Source organism: Ailuropoda melanoleuca, chromosome 6, assembly GCF_002007445.2.
Source record: "Ailuropoda melanoleuca isolate Jingjing chromosome 6, ASM200744v2, whole genome shotgun sequence".
NCBI classification, from domain to species: Eukaryota; Metazoa; Chordata; class Mammalia; order Carnivora; family Ursidae; genus Ailuropoda; species Ailuropoda melanoleuca.
In genome coordinates this window covers 7,816,976-7,829,986 of record NC_048223.1, presented here as the reverse complement: position 1 = coordinate 7,829,986, position 13,011 = coordinate 7,816,976, and the positions used below count along the sequence as shown (strand labels likewise).

The following is a 13,011-nucleotide window of genomic DNA, read 5'->3' as shown; positions in this document are numbered from 1 at the left end:
CTTAAATCCAGGAGGTGCAAGCTCACACTGGCACCCAGAGAGCAAGGAGTTGAGGCCTAGGGCCGTTGCACAAAGGCACTGACCGCTGGGCACTGCCCCAGGAATGTGACGAGAGCACCTTCTACCTTTCCACATGACTTTTAATACCACCTCTATTCCCTGCTTAAGGCAGCAGAAGGAAAAAGGGGGATGCCAGGGAGAGGTGAGAAATCCCCAGAGAAACACCCTCTTCTGCTTCTCTCTTTGACAGAGAGCGGCCAGGCCTCTGCCATGCAGGAGGGTGACGTCCCTTGGGGAGGCCTTGCTGAATCTGCCTGGGACTGTTCCGGAAGTAGGAAGGGCGACTGGGGGTGGGGAGACAGCAGGAATGTTCTCCTGGCTTGCTGCTCCGTACAGGCGAGTGTGCTGAGAGGAGGGCCTCTGGACATCAAAGGTTCCTTTTGTCCCCTTCCTAGTGGCAGGGCAGCCAGGCCGCTGGCGATGACTCAGGCCTGGCCCTGACGTCACCCACGCCCGGCCACTGGCCTCCCTCTGCAGCCAGGAAACTGGCTGGGGAGTGGCACTCGCAGCTGCAGCAAATCTCAAAATAAGGAGGCAACTGCCTCTCTCCTCCTCCTCTCCATCTCCCCACAGCACACCTTTCTTTTCTTCTTCTTTTTTCTTTTTTTAGCCTCATGGAAGGTTTTGCTTATAGATCAACTTTCAAAATGTAGGAAGTCAGAATGGGTGACATCATCAGAAAAATATGTGGAGCTGATCTCAACAAGAAGTGAAGAACCCAGAGCAAGAAAGCGGTTATAACTCCTGAGCCCAGGGAGTTGGCAGCGTCTGGGTTTCAGAGGAGCCAGCGTCTCCGAGTAAGTGAAGGCCCACCCCTGGCCCCCCTCACTCAGTGCCCTACACTGTGGGGCGCCATCTTGTTTCCTGACACCTGTGGCTTGGCAGGCCCCAGCCCAGCGGGAGGGAGTGGGGATGCATTTGGGAGACTTTCCAAAGACAGCACCAAAGGGATTTTATCTGATCTCTCTCTTCTCACAGGACCAGACAAGAGTGCATTTCCTCTCAAAAAAAAAAAAATATGTGTGTGTGTGTGTGTGTGTGTGTGTGTGTGTGTGTATGTACACGTATGTATATGTTGAAACCCTGGGAAAATGGCCCAAGTCATCCCTTCCCTGGTCAACTCTCTTGTTTTGTCTCCTCGTCCTCCTCCCGCCCTAGTGCTCTGTTTTGGACTGCCAGAATGTTTGTTCAGAGTTCTGAACTGTTTGCTTCCTGGATCTTAAACCGAGTAATCAGACACAAAAAGAAACCCTGTTCTAGGCAAATATGTGCCCTATGCCGTCAAAAAGTATTTTTGCACTTAACCTGGTAAAAGATGGCAGCTCTGGTAAGAAAACATCCACAACCCGCCTTTCCAGAGCGTGTTTCTGGTTGCCTCAGATTGTTCTGGTCGCGCACCTCCATTGTTTCATCACCGTGTTTATAGAGACCTTATTTTAATTCCGACTTGTGCCATTGCATCTGGAATAATATTAAACACAAAGACAGATACAATGTATCTATAATGTCTGTTTTAACATCACCTAAAAAACTTAAGTCTGTGCATAGCCTATAATTTTACAAGCTCTGAAAGTTCCTAACCAAGAAAGTTAAGTTCCTGAGAGCAAAGTTTAAATGTGTACGTAAGAACTGCAGAGCCCATAGGCAGAGTCATACCTAGTGTTCCTAGCCTCCAGTGTCATCCCCTGAGTCAGCACCTAGTCTTTGTATAGCTTATTTAGCCGAGTAGAATTGTGCTTTATAAATTCTATTTTATAATGATTGGAGGGGGATGTATTAAAAAAAAAACTCATTTTAAAGGCAATAGGGAAGTTTGTCATTTACTGGAAAACAGTGGCAAATTCCATCGTAATCTGACAACCACCTTTAGAACGTAACCATATATTTGTTTTGTAACTCTAATATATTTGCTTTGTACATCTTACATTTATTTTTTGTTCTATTTTAATATATCAGGTTGTCTTGAAGTGAGACTTTGCTATATTTCTGCTCTTCTGACTTTAAGATCTGAATGCTGTGACCACTAATTTGGTGAGTGTCATTTGCCCCTAATGGCTGCTTAAATTTATTAATTCTATTCCCTTGGTTTATAGTAAAATTTAAGGAAAGGGGAGAAGGCATAGGAACTTCCGCACACAAGAAAAACAGCTGTATCCAAAAGGACATGTAAGAGTTAGTATAAGCTAATTGCTGTAATGGACTGAAAAATGTATAATGGCTCAAACACAATACGAGTTTATTTCTTGCTCATGTAACAGGGTGTAGTAGGGCAACTGTTAACACGTTCATTCAGAGCTACAAATGGAGAGAGGCTCCACCTTCTGTGATGTGCGGTTTTTAAGGTCACCTGGAGTGTCTCCACTCCCCAGTGGAAGAGAAAAAGAGTGTGAAAAAGTGCACATGGAAGGTTTTTACAGGCCATGCCTGGAAGGGATGTACAACGCTTCTATTCACGTTCGCTTGACTAAAACTCAGTCACATGACCATGTCTAACTGCAAAGGGGTCTGGGAAATGTAGTCCCTGGGGAGGCAGCCACTTCCCAATGATGGCTCTGGAGAGTTTCTCGGTATGAGGTAGTCCTCTCTGGCACAGCATGATAAAGAATTTAGAGATCTCAAGGATAAGAGGGCAGAATGAAGCCATGGGAGAAGCAAAAAATTATCAGATATTTAGTATTCCCTGACCAACTTTCTTAAATAACATTTGGCCATATTGGCAAGGAGCAGTGAGTGAGATTTTTCAAGATACTTCTGTTCTTTCCAACCCTGAGCCTTTATATGAGCACTACCATGCTGCCAGTGGCTAGTATACGAGGAAAGACATTCTTCCCCTTATTTTCCCCTCCAGGATCCTCTTGGTCTACGACCATTTTGGCTTTGTTTCTTGGTTTTGGGTCTAATCCTGCTAGTTGGAATTATCGAACAGAATTCTGTCCCTCCAACTTTAAGCCCCAAGCCTATTGCAGAGCTCATGGTTTCTTTAGTTCATGGTTCTGTCTGCTCCTGGGTACTTTTGGAAGCTACCCTGCCTGATCTACTCCAGATCTTGGCACATTTTTTAATCTTGTGTCCATTGGTGGGGAGGTGGAATCCCTGACTAAGATGGGATCTTAAACCAAATTATTAGATAAACATTTAAAAGTAGATTTAAAAGGTTGAGGCTGGAGAGAATAGTGCAATCTTAAGGATTTGATACATAATTTTAGCTTTTTCTTCTCAGGAAAAGTTTCAAAACGTATACTGAAATAACGAGTGGTAAGGCCATAATCCCTGTTTGGAGAACTCTGAACTAATTTTACATTTTATGTAGCCTTTTTGCCATTGTTGGTCTTAGTGCAGAATTCCCCTGCTGGTAAATATCAGAAACCATATGGTGGGTGCCTTATGATGCCCCTAAGGCATCATAAAGACCTCCAATAAAAATGGACTACATGTGTTTGCTTCAGCAGCACGTATACTAAAAATGGACTACAGTCTTTGTCTGAGCTAGTTCTCTAGTCTTGTTGTCAATATCTGGCCAGACATGCTGGTTTCTGATTGAATTTTGCCCCTGGACTTGACATTTCTGGCACCCACACCCATACCCTGGAGAACACACATTGTCCATTGTGTGGGAAGGCCTGCTACTGGCCAATTTGACATAGCCTCTCGGAGCCTGGTGCCTGGCCTAGTCTCCTATTACTGCTGCCTTTCCTCTGCCCAGGGCCCTCACATCAGGAATGGTCTAAGGAACAGTGGAACAGAATAAGTTGATTGGTTACAAAAATGCTTTAATCTTTAACAGTTCATTGGCTGTGCCTTGGTTGGTCCTGGAAGTGTCTAGGGAACGGTGAGCTTGTAGAGGAAGCTAAAGAGAGAACCAAGTTGAATGGCGGAATGCAGAGTCTGCTTAGGAGGGTACAGCCAAAGGAATAAGTTGACAACAAGTGCTAGTTTTCAAAAGCTAGAGCCAAGTGGGGACAATCTGTTGCCCAAAGTCCCAGTCTAACGGGACTAAGGGCAAGGCCAAAGGCCACAGTCGAGGAGGAAAGGTGTTGGGGTCCATTCACTTGGGAGACTTGGTGGTCACAGTTTGTTAATTTCAACTGCATGTGATAATGACTCCATGAAGCGCTAAGTATGTAGGAATTGACATATGAGTATGTGTGTGGAGGCGGTGGGCTGGGTCAACCTCCTGATTTCTGATGTCTAGCTACGTTGATAACATGGAATGGAGGGATGTGGAATCGCCAAATCAGAATTTCCATACTGTCAGCACCATTCCTCCACAGCATTGGTACAGCATGCTGGGTGACCTCACAGGCACACCCATAAGGCAGGGGTAACAAGTATACGCTTTGTAAATATTTTGACCTTCAACATTTTCAGTAGTGTCGAAGTAGACATTATGGGAAAAATTTGACTATTCTTGAGCTTCCTTAACTTTAATCTTGTATTTTATTATTTAAAAAAATTTTAATTCCATGCAAGGGGTATAGTTAAAATTTGGGGCACCACAGTCTTTTTGGAGCTTAGATCACCTGAAGAGCTTAGCTTGGACCTGTTGATCTGTGATGTGCAGACATGAACCGAGCACAGCAGGCTGACATAGGTAGTGCCTAGACCTGTTGGTTATTTTTAATTCCAGAGGTTTTATTGTTTTCATAGCACAGAAGTGCAAGCCCCCTTCTTACTCTGGGTCAGCATTTATGAATGTTCTTTTACTCCCTTTAGAGGGTTTTGCAATAAGGCCACGTCATATTCACCAAAGCTAAGAATTCATGGTAATAGGGCTTTGTAATTTCTCTTGCTGAAATCCCCCGATTTCTTGTCAAGAATGAAGTTGGAAAACACCACACTTGAAAACTTCACGGTTTTGTTTTTAACTCAAGAAGCCTCTGCTTTTCATCAGAACTTGAAAGCTTCCTCCCGCCTCCAAAATGGTATTTTTAAAGGATGTAAAACTGAGATTCTGTCAGGATAAATAAAGCAATATATGTGAAATGGTTTGGGCAACTTAGGACAATGTATGGCAAGTCAAGGTATTGATGAAAATAATTGTAATTATGGTCAGCATTGGTGTTTTAGCTTTTGATAGTGTTATTAATATTGTAGGTCTCATCATTTTAAATTTTTTGTCTCTTTTTTTTAAAAGATTTTATTTATTTATTTATTTGAGAGAAAGAGAGAGAGCACAAGTAGGGGAGAGCACAAGCAGGGGAGAGGGAGAAGCAGGCTCCCTGCCAAGCAAGGAGCCTGACTCCAGGGAACCTAACTCAGGGCCCCATCCCAGGACTCTGGGATCATGACCCTAGCTGAAGGCAGCTGCCTAACTGACTGAGCCACCCAGGTGCCCTCATTATTTTTTTTTTGTCTTTCTATTTTTTTTTTTAAAGATTTTATTTATTTATTTGACAGAGAGAGAGATAGCCAGTGAGAGAGGGAACACAAGCAGGGGGGGTGGCGGAGGAAGAAGCAGGCTCCCAGTGCTCCCAGTGGAGCAGGGGGCCTGATGCGGGAGCTGGATTCCAGGATCCCAGAATCAGGCTCTGAGAAGGCAGACCTTAACAACTGAGCCCCCCAGGGGCCCTCATTTTTTTTTTTTTTTTTTTGTCTTTCTAAATTGACTTTCATCTGCGATCCTTAGTACCACTCCCTAACTAGCACAGCATGTGGTGTAAACTTTTTGAAGGTCATTTGGAAAGGTCTGACTGTAGGCCAGATGCCTAACTGAGAGGCTTCTAATCTTATTCTGAGAGAGGTTTTGACCTGGTGGGGGGTGTCACTGAAATCTCTGTGAGAGGATGGAAAACCAAAAGTGAAAAGAGTGTTTCCTGGCGTTCTAGGGGGCTCCCAGTGCATTGGCCAAAGGAGGCTTTGAAACCACTCCACAGAAGCATTGTGCGTGGGTAGTGTCTCCCAAATGAGAATGGAGTCCATTGCCTGTCCAAAAGCCCCTAATCCTGAGTGCAGTCGTCTGCTTGGTGTTATGGGGCTTATACACAGAGTCAACAAGCATGAGTTCAACCCAAGAGCAGTAAAGAAGGCGTTATTTAAACTGTGAGCTCCCCTCTGTGCCCCAGATCCTGTAGTCTGTTATCTTTGAACGTAGTAGGGAAGTAATATCTAGTGAAAGGACTTTCTCATTGACCCCGATTCCTTGGCATCAGCTATACCAAGGTACTTGACAAAAGAGAATGTAGCTTAAAATTCACCCCAGGCACCAGACTGAGTCTGAATCATACTACAGCAGCCAGGCTACAACTGGCCTGGACTCCTAAGACACCTCTCTTCCCTCCATGTTCACTCTACATGAGGCAAATTCCTTTTTGTTTCTTTTAAAATATTTATCATTGTTTCTCAAATATGAAGTGTCATAACTAGCTACTATACAAAATCTGGAAAATACAGAAAAATGTCAGGGAGAAAACAACAGTCTCCAATAATCTAACAACTAAGCAACAATTCTGTATTAACATTTTGATGCACTTCTTTCCAATTTTTCATATATATATATAAATTATTTGACATGGTATTTTATATGCTTTTTTTTCACCCCACTTACAATTATGTTGTAAACGTTTTTTCCAAGTCACTAAATGGCCTATGAAAATTTGATTTTTAATAGCTGTGTTTCCATTGCACTGATATGTCTTACTTTATCCATTCTTTTTTTTTTTTTTTGATGAGCATTTTGATTGCCTGCAGTGTTCTGCTGTTATCAATCTGTAAACATTCTTGTAGATAAATCCTTGTGAACATCTTAGGGAGAATTCCTAGAATTGAGTCGGTAGGTCAAATGACCTGTTTTTAAAGTTCCTGACGCACATTGGTAACTTAGCCTCCAGAAAGACACCAGTGTCTATTTCAAAACCTAAGTCCCGTTCAGGTTCTCATATTAAAACACATGCTCCTAGGCCCCAGTGGCATCAGAAGCTCTGAGGAGGGAGCCTAAGAATATACTTTTTAATATACCCTCCTAATCCTTTTGCACATTAAAGCCTGATAACTGTTGTTATACTGCATTCAATTCCATAAACATTCATTTCAGCAAACAGGGAACCCTGAGATAGTATATCTAAACCAGAATTTAACTTAAAGGCTCTTTTTTGGCCTCTGAGTTTTAAATTTTTTCCTTAATTGTGGCATGGTATAGTTGAAAGATTGTCAGCTAGGGAATCAGGAAAACTTACTGTAAATGTAAGGTAACTGAGACCCAGAATGGGTCATTTACTTCCAGGTGGTTACCCAGAGATTTAGTGGCAGAAGTAAGACTGGAACTTGGGTAGACAAAGGGCCGAGATCCCCCCACCCTTGGGGTAGCTGAGACAAGGCACCAATGAGAAGACAGACTCCTCAGGTGAGACTCTGCCTCAGCCAGAAAACTTTATCTGCCTTCTCATAAGCAGGGCCATATCTCAGGATATGCATGGGCAGCCCAGAACCCATGATGGGCCCACGTGCCCACCTTGGTTGCCTAATTAAACCAGACCACTGTGTGCCCTAAGCCCTGAAGCTGTAACATGGAAGCTGGACTGAGGAGGACATGGGGCAGCCACAAAGATCCATGCACAAGAGCAGAGTAGGAGATGGGGTCCCGAGTCAGAAGGCAAGAGAGCAGAAACTCATATTGTGATCAGATTTAGGTCAAGGCAGGCATGAGCTGAAAAAAAGACAAAGCCAGAGCTAGAGGGGAGCTGCATGATTCAGCCTCAAGGATGGGGTCCCATTACATAACTTCATAGGCTGGGAAGGTACCTGCCCCTAGCTGCACCTGCCTCTTTAAATCTGAGAGGTGCTGAGCACTGGGCTGCCTTCTGACAGCAGGTAAATAGAAGCACCTGGCCAAAGGAGGGGCAATGGATCAGAGAAGAGGCCCCTGAAATTGGGAAAATTCTGTTACAACAGAGAATATAGTAAACAAACAACCACCAAATTTAATTTTCTTTTATCACCTTCTAAGAGGACGTATGACCATCCATCTTGTCTGCATAACTCTGCTCAAGCCAATTAGACTTCACCTGATGGCATATGGCTGCCCTTCCTCATACTACCACCCCAACTTTCTGGAGGGCCTCCCTCATATCATTTGCTTTCAAATTCAGCCTTCACAAACTGTTCAGCTCCTGATAGTCCCTAGTTCATGTTCAGGTTCAGGTTCTATAAATCGTCATTTAGTTTCCTCCATGCTCAAGCCCACATCTTTCTCCTATGACTGCACCAGGTGAAGGGCAAGAGCCAGAACTGGAAGGAGCACCTCTGCTGTACCCCTTATACGTGCTTAGGTGGCAGGGAATTTGCCTGTGATCACCAAGCTTCACTGCATCTGTGCAGAGTCTTCATTATCTCTTAGCTGTTCTCACATAGGATCACTGCTCTCCTGATTTTTGGCCTTCTGGTCCAAACTCAGAGAGCCAGGGTCAGGATGAGTATGGATTCTGGGGAAGTCCACAACGTCCCTTCAATCAGGAGTACAACAGATGGAGGGTGACCTCCCAGACATGGCTGGAACAGTTCAAGTCATCGCTTTGATGTTGGCTCTATGCAAAGCCCATCTCCCTGGCATCCTTTACAACTTCCTTGGCCGAGGCACCTCCTGATACTTAGAGTTCTAATTACTGACAAGACCTGGATTCCTGGGCCAAGAAGATTCATGTGGTGGTGACAGCAGTGCCTCCAGTCTAACCCCCAGGAGGTAGATGTTGGATTCTGTGACATCCAGACAAGGTGTCCACATGCTGCCAGTGAATCTTAGATGATAAACAGAGTAGGAAGTCCAAGGGCAGAAAGAGTTCAGTGGGGCCTGTGATCTGACAAGGTGCCACTGGTGATCCCATTCTTCCCTGTCTATGCTGACTCCGTGTCCACTCCCCACACATCTTGCTAATGAGTAGCTAACTTTAGGAATAAAAAGCATTCACACAGTCTCTGGCCAAAGCTGCTGGACAACCCTGGCCCAGACACATTCTGTCTCTGCTCCATGGCTGTCTTATCATGGCTTTCATATTACCTCCTGGGAGAGTGACACTGGTACCAAGTCTGCCTGTTGGGCCAAGATGTACTGCCTCAAAGAAGCCCAGCATCCCCAGATGGTGATGTACCACTATTGCAGTCAGGAGCAACTGGACAAATCTGAAGACTCACCCAGTATTAAAAGCCCCATTTTCCATCACTGAAATGCCAGACAGCTCAAACTGCTGTGTAGACAAGTATTAGGAAAGCTGGAACAGTGAGAGATATCTGAAGCCACCCCACCCAAGCTCTGAAGCCCCCCCCCCCACCACTTGACTGCCATCTTGACTGGACCAGCAAAAGGAATCCCTACACATCTATCAGAATGGCTAAAATGACAAATGCTGATGTTCCCATATGCTGGCAAGGATGTGGAGAAATTGGATTGCTTATGCATTGCTGGTGGAAACATTAATGGTGCAGCCACTCTGGAAAAGAGTTTGACAGTTTTTATGAAGTTAAACATACATTTACCATACAGTCCCACTCCTGGCTGTTTACACAAGAGAAATGAAAACTTACGCTCACACAAAAGGCCATATATCAATATTCATAGCAGTTTTATTTCTAATAGCTTAAACCAGGAAACCAGCCAGACATCCCTCAAGGGTAGAATGTATAACAAAACTGTGGTACGTCCGTACCATGGAATTCTATTCAGCAATAGAAAGGCACACACTTTCCATACAACTGGAATGGATCTAAGGGCATTATGCTGGGTGAAAGAAAGCCAATCTCAAGGGGTTACATACTGTATGATTCCATTTATAACATTCTCAAAGAGACAAAATTATAGTGATTGAGAATAGATCAGTGCCAGAGGTTAGTGCTGGAGGAAGGTGTGACTCTAAGAGGGTTAGCATGGGATTTCTTTGTGGTGATGGTTGTGATGGTTGTGATGATGGCTACTCCAATCTATACACGTAATAAGATATCATAGAACTACACACACACACACACACACACACACACAGAGCAGGTAAAAACTGGTGAAACCCAAATAAGGTCCCCACCTGAATTAATATTACACCAATTTCAGTTTCTTGCTTTAGACAAGGTGCTACACTATGTAAGATATTCTCATTGGGAGAAGCTGGGTAAACTTATATAGTTACTGTCCTAGTTTTGCAACTTTTTGTGACTCTTAAACTATTTCCAAAAATGTCATTAAAAGCAACTTCTAAAAGCTTTTTTTTTAAGTTTAAAGAAAGGGGGGGGTGTTCCCTACCCCAAGAAAGGGGGATTCAGTGGCTGGCCTCTCTTTTATGAGGATCTCCTATTGTTTATTTTGCCACTTTCTAATTTATGAGTAGGCTTCTACGGCCTCGACCTCTGCTTTTCAGAGACAGCCCATCTCAGATGGAATCAAAGCTCAAGTATTCCAGCACTGAGTGTGAATGTGCCCCCTTTCCCCTCCCTGAGACTTGTAACTTCAAAGCGAGGTAAAGACTCAGAGATCTAAGAAATGGTCTCACGGTGAAAATCTAGGACAAATCATCCTTCTTGCTCCTGCACAGTGATTTCTTTTCTGGAATGGCTCTTTGTCTTCTCTGCTCTTCATACAGATTATTCTCTTCACCTTCTCCAAACGGCCCCTCCTCTAATGGAAGGAAATTAACCCTTCCTTGCCCCCTTTCAATCTCATTCGGCTGAGGGCTTGCTTACAGCCACACTGCTCTCCCGAGGCTTGTGCCACAGCTGAATGCTACAGCAGGAGATGGCTGCCTTCCCTTTGAAGCATTTACGCCTCTGTTGAGCACCTTTTTGCCAGATTGGGCTGTGGAAAGGACGGTTGTGAAATTAAACTTATGGTGAGCTGCCTGGGTTTGCAGTATGGAATTGCACAAGGCCATGGGCATTTAGGTCAGGGGGCTCCTCTGTGCTCACTACCTTGAGGACCTCATCTTAATGAAATTCTAGCATTATTTACTCCCTGGCTTTAAGGAGGGGTCTCCAGCATCACCGAAGATGGAAGCTGAGCATATGGGGCCGATCACGTGGCATCCTGTCCGGATATGACAAGACACTCACACATAAGCCACTGTCCCCCAGGACTGGCCTCAGCCCCCAATTTCCTGCCATGTGTTATTACGGGGACTCATCTCAAGGGACCACAGTGAGAAAGGACATAGGTGTGCCGTTCTTGGGCCTGGCAGGGGGCTATAGATCAGGACAATGTGCTAGAAAGGTGACAGTTTGAATTGTTGATCTTCAGTAGGCGTTGGTGAATCTCCTAGCTTTGCACCTTTTGGTTTCAAAACCATTCTGAACAACGGAAAATGAAACCTGCAACTTATTTTTAGCTGTTCATGCTAACTCATGAGATTTCTTTTTGCAAACCAAATAGGATAAGGCAACTTCAGAGGGCTAAACTTAATCTAATTGATTTAAATAGCAATCAAGCCTCCTTCTCTGATATTTCTCAAGTGACACTTGGTCTCAGGTGATATGTTGGCCAGTATTTACGGTTTTGCTTAAAATTATATTTAGTTGAGCTTAAAAAATTTAAACAAGTATACTATAACATTTTCTTCTGAGAGGAATTGAGAAACAAATTATAAGCCCTGTTACTAGAATCTGTTCATTAATTCGCTTATTCTATAACCATTTATTAAGTATCTATTTACATGAAAGCTTGGAATTTTTTTATTAATTGGGCCAGTCTGTTGCATTACAAAGAGAAGAATACTAGAAATTAAGGAATAGGGCTTTTATCCTCATTGCTCGAGGTCTTCAGATATAATACTGTCTTTGAACCTGATTTTCTTCACTTCCAAGAAAGGGTTGAGATGGCATCCTGCAAAGTGCCTCCCCATCTTATAGTTCTATGAAACGTGCTCAGACACTGAGGGCCGAGGAAATGTTGAGGCCCATTTTGGAGGCAGTGGTGTTGCTATCAGACTACTCTTATCTCTGTCTCCCCTTTCCCTGTTGTTGGAGGGACAGATTTAAGCAAAGCCTGTGGTCCGTTTGCCAGACAACTTGTGGCTCCCCTTGGTAAACAAGTGACTAAGTACTTGAAAGACTTCCTTAGGTATTTTCAGTCCCCAGGTCCACTCCTTAGTTCATGGAGCAAGTTCTCCTATTTTAGGAAGTGGCTTCACGAGACAAAGCTTAAGATTCCACTGGTGGTTGGGGGAACAGAGAACGGACTCCCAGTTTGGTGTTGGTCAGTGAAGAGCAGACCCATATGAGCCCTTTCCACTGCTCTAGGTGCCGGGGGAGATACACAGATCTTACAGGAAGCAAGCCATTGACATGAGTAAAGGTAGATAATTCAATACACCAAAAACTTATTCTGCTTTTATCTTCAGTCCAAAGGAAGTGAAGATTCACTGAGGTTTGTTAAACTGCTCTGGTGAAATGAGGTGCACGGTTATGGCCTCTCTGAGCTGTGTCATTTATCTGAGAGAAGAGAAAGCCAATGAATTTGTTCCCAGGTACAGTCTTGGAGTATTTGTTGCCCAGGATGAAAGGCTATCAGAAGAGGATTATGTTCTCACATAGGGTAGCTTTTAACAATCTGTGAGAATTCTTCCTCTTCCACTTTGATTTACATCCTCACCCTCCCTCTTCACCCTACTTGCCAATCTCTCCAGAAAGAATAAACTCAGCCATCTTGCTGAATATGTGTTTTGCCAATGCAGAATCTAGTAAAACCTTGTTGTTCTACTTGCTCTCCACTTGGGAAGCAGCAAGCAGTCGTGACCACAAATGAATGTGTGACTAGGGATGCAGGAATGCTCTTGATCTCCACGTGCTCACAAGGGCTTTATTAGTGCCATATTACAAATGCACTGAGAAATAAAAGCAGGAACGATTCTGTTGCTAAAGTCAAGGTAGTGATATCAAAAGAGTGGTGAGACGTGTTGAGAATATTCCCAGAGGAGAGTATAGTTGGATTACTAGGGCAGAACGTGGTCCACCAGAGTCTCCCTTCCAGCCCTAAGTCACTTACCA

At 44.0% G+C, this 13,011-nt stretch overlaps 1 protein-coding gene across 6 annotated transcripts in view; it reads left to right on the top strand.

Moving 5' to 3' along the window:
* The first annotated feature begins 331 nt into the window (after nt 1–331).
* The window catches only part of ZBTB38 (zinc finger and BTB domain containing 38), a 94,891-nt gene continuing 82,211 nt past the window's right edge, over nt 332–13,011 (top strand). For 2 of the 6 annotated variants that reach the window (XM_019806003.2, XM_034661899.1), the window contains exons 1-2: nt 510–857; nt 2,017–2,091. The gene's annotated coding sequence lies outside the window, so the exon portion shown is untranslated. Of the gene's footprint in view, nt 858–2,016; nt 2,092–13,011 lie in introns of all 6 variants that reach the window. The other 4 variants (XM_019806001.2, XM_019806002.2, XR_004625990.1 and 1 more) reach the window with 3 other exon arrangements.